The following is a 4,431-nucleotide window of genomic DNA, read 5'->3' as shown; positions in this document are numbered from 1 at the left end:
CCACACCTGGCTGATTTTTTTTTATTTATTGTAAAGATGAGGTCTCACTGCCCAGGCAGGTCTCGAACCCGTGGGCTCAGGCAATCCACTCAACTCAGCCTCCCAAAGGCGCGGGATTACAGGCTGAGCCACCGAGCCCGGCATTATTTTATTGTTGTTTTTTTTTATTTTTGAGTTGGAGTCTCACTTTGTCACCCAGACTGGAGTGCAGTGGCTGCTCCCGGCCACTGCACCCTCGATCTCTTGGGCTCCAGTGATCCTTCCACCTCAGCTTTCAGTAGCTGGAACTACAGCTACCACGTCCAGCTACCACGTCCGACTACCACGTCCGGCTAATTTTTTGATTTATTGTAAAGATGAGGTCTTGTCAAGTTGCCCAGGTGGGTCACAAACCCGTGGGTTCTGGCAATCCACTCACCTCAGTCTCCCAAAGCATGGGATTACAGGCTGAGCCACCAAGCCCAGCTAATAAGCCTTATCTTATAATTTTTTTGTTTGTAGTATGAAGATTAGGACTAGTCTACATATATGCATATATATGTACACTCATGTGAATTTGTTTATGTAAGTGTCCTTAACATTTCATATTTTATACATAAATAAGAAATGTATAACCATATATTGTGTATGTAATAATTTGATATGCCTATACATTGTGAAATGATGATTAAAATTATGCTAATTAATTATCAATAAGCTTTTGTATTTGCCATTTCTATGTTGTGTAAGGAGAACACATAATGTCTATTATTTTAGCAAATTTCTAAGCATATGGGACATCATTCTTAACTATAAGTCACTATGTTATAATTAGTTGCTTAAAACTCAGTTATAATTGAAATTTTGTAGCCACTGCAAAATATCTCCCATTTTTCTCAACTGCAGACCCTGGTGACCACCATTATACTTCCCTCCTCTCTGAATGCAATATTTTTTAATTTCACACATGAATGAGATCATGCAGTATTTTTTGTCCCCATGTTGGAGTCTTGCTGTCACCCAGACAGGCGTGCAGTGGCATGCTAAAAAGCACTGCTGCCATGATCTGCTGGGCTCAGGCAATCCTTCTGTCTCTGGCTTCCAAGTAGCTGGAACTACAAGTGTGCACTATCACACCCATCTTATTTTTTGATTTAATGTAAATATAAGGTCACACCAAGTTGCCCAGTAGGGTCTTGTACCCCTGAGCTCAGGCAGTCCTCTCGTTGTCTCCCAAAGTGCTGGAATTACAGGCTTGAGTACTGCACCCAGCCTCATGCCATATTTTTGTGTATATTCCCGGGTCACTTCACTTAGCATCATGTCTTACAGTTTCATCCATGTGGTTGAAATTGCAGAATATTTTTTTTTATGGCTGAATGATATGCTATTGTGTTATATACAGTATTTTCCTAATCATCACAGATTCCACAACTATTTAGGTTGTTTTCAAGCTTGGCCATTTTAACAAATGCTGCAATAAACATAGGGGTGCAGCTACTGTTTTGTAATACTGATTTTATTTCCTTTGCTTTCGTAAAACAGGAAAAGGATTTCTTTATTATGTGGCAGTTTACTTTTATTTTTAAATGAATATAGATAGCTGGGCTTGGTGGCTCAGCCTGTAATCCCGTGCCTTTGGGAGACTGAGGTGAGTGGATTGCCTGAGCCCGCAGGTTCGAGACCCGCCTGGGCAGCAAGACCTCATCTCTACAATAAATCAAAAAATCAGCTGGGCATGATAGTGCTTGCCTGTAATTCCGGCTACTCGGAAGGCTGAGGCAGAAGGATCCCCGGAGCCCAACAGGCGAGGCTGCGGTGGCCTGGAGTGGCCACTGCACTCCAGTCTGGGCGACAGAGTGAGACTCCAACTCAAAAGAATGTGGATAATGATTTTTATAAATCATCTATCAATTGTTAACTTATCACCTGTATACAGGATTTTTGTTTTCTTCAATTCTTATCAGCAGAGCTCTCCTGGTTGATATCAGCCATTCTAATGGGTGTGAGATAATATATCATCACGTGTTTGAGATTAGTGACATTGTGCACCATTTCATATACCTGTTGGCAATTTGTATGTCCTCATTTGATAACTAATAATTCATTTTTTGGGCTATTTTTTATTCAAGTGATTATCATTTTCTTGTTTATACCTTTGGTTTGTATAATTTTCCTGTATGTTTTGGATATTAACATCTCATCAAGTATATGGTTTGCAGACGTTTTCTCTTGTCCTGTAAGCCTTCTTCCTGTTCATTTTTCTATGCAGAAGATTTTTTGTTGAATGTTTCCAACTTGTTTATATTTACATTTATTTCTGTAGTCATAAAAAAATTATTACTAAGACCAAAATGAATATCATGAATGTTTTTCAAATACTTTTTAAGGTTTTGTTTTATTGGTCATTGTCTCTGTCACCCAGGCAGGAGTGTGGTGGCTCAAGTAAGGCTCACTATAGCCTTAACCTCCTTGGCTCAGGTGACCACTCCACCTCCATCTCGTCAGTACTGGGATTTCAGTTAGCTGAAAACTTTGATAAAAACTTGTCTGACTGTTTCTATTTATCCTAATTTGAGTTCAGTAAACTTCTCGATTTTCCTATTTTTCTTCATTTCATTTGAAAACTCCTCAGACATTTTTGCAATTTTCAGTTCCACACATTCGTTTTGTTGTACCCTTGAATCATTTGTCCTGATTCTTTCTTTGTGTAGGCATGATTTGTTTCAATTTAGGTATTTGAAAAAGATATACTTGTCATAATGTTTATGAAGTTGCTTTGTCTAGCTAAGCGGGACACCAATTCCTAACTTAGAGATTCTAGGAGCCTCTCATACCTGTTCTTAGGATGTGTCTTCTCTGTATGTTGGGACAGAAACTAGCCTTTGGGTAAAGCCCCAAAAAGCAGAAATGTGGATTATGCTTCTCCCTTCTGTTTATTCCCTGAGGAAGAAATCAAAATTATAAGATTTCATATGATGGCATCCTGCCGTATTGTGAAAGAAGAGAGATTATGGTGGCAAAATTACTAAACTTCCTCTTCCATGTCATTCTTTTTAACATTGTGCTCCCCGGGGATTCAGGAAAGTCTTAGCTGTTTTTGAATTCTTACACAGGCAATGTGGTAACTATTTTCTTTTTCTTTTTTTGAGTTAGAGTCTCACTCACTATCCCAGACTGGAGTGCAGTGGCCACTCCCGCCACCGCCACCTCAAGCTGCTGGGCTCTGGCAATCCTTCCACCTCAGCCTTCCGAGTAGCCAGAATTACAGCCATGCGCTACCACACCCAGCTGATTTTTGATTTATTGTAGAGATGAGGTCTCACCAAGTTGTCGTATCCACGGGCTCAGGCAATTCACTCACTTCAGCCTCCCAAGGCAGGGGATTACAGGCTGAGCCACTGAGCCTGGCACTATTTTCTTAAGTACATATATTTATGAAGGAGTGGAAACCTGTGATTTGTACTTGCCAACATACTTATGTCCTTAGCATGGTATAATATTATGTTTGATTTTTAAAAGATATTCATCTGAGTCTAGTACGTGGAATAAATTTTTATTTCCATGATTTTCAGTTGTGACTTCTCATTACACCAAGGGCATTTTGCCAGAGAAGGGTATAGAAGACTCACTTACAAAGGTACCAGTGGGAAAATATGGAAGATTTGGTCTTAAGAACTTACACTTAAAAAAGTCTTGGGAAAGTGTGCATGAGGGTGAAGGGCAGATAGGATACGCAATTGCAAATAACGATTACAAATTTAACAAGAGTGGGAAGTCTTTCATCAACATTGCAAATTTGTTATCCACCAGAGTATCCATATTTCTGCAATGGCTTCCAAACATGAATATGGCAAAACATTTAACCAGTCCTCAAAATGTAGTCACCATCAAAAAAAAGTGGAGGAAAGGTACATAATATATGTGGGAAAATGTTTACAAAATCATCTTATCTAAATAGACATGGAAGAATTCATAGGGGAGAGAGTCTTCAAAAGTGAAAAATGTGGCAAAGCCCTTAGCTACTTCCTCATGCCATTCACAAAATCAGAAAATTCATAGTTGAGAGAAGCTCTATAAATTTGAGGAATGTGATAAAGCCTTTCCTTGGTATTCACATCTTATTCACCATGAGAGCATCCATACTGCACATAAACCCTACAAATGTCAAGTATGTTACCAAGTCTTTCATCAGTACTCACGTCTTATTTGACATCAAAGATACCATACTGGAGAAAAACCCTACAAATGTGAAGAATGTGGCACAGCCTTTCACTCTCATTCAGACCTTGCTTGATGTATGATGATCCATACTGGAGAGAAACCCTACAAATGTGAAGAACGTGGCAAAGTCTTTCACTCTCATCGAGGATTTGCTAGACATATTATGATCCGTCCTTGAGAGAAACCCGAAAGTGTTGCCCCAATGATGAATCTTTTGGAAATCATGTT

Source organism: Carlito syrichta, unplaced genomic scaffold (genome assembly GCF_000164805.1).
Source record: "Carlito syrichta isolate Samal-C Ts95f unplaced genomic scaffold, Tarsius_syrichta-2.0.1 Scaffold290029, whole genome shotgun sequence".
Taxonomy (NCBI): domain Eukaryota; kingdom Metazoa; phylum Chordata; class Mammalia; order Primates; family Tarsiidae; genus Carlito; species Carlito syrichta.
This window is presented reverse-complemented; position numbering follows the sequence as displayed.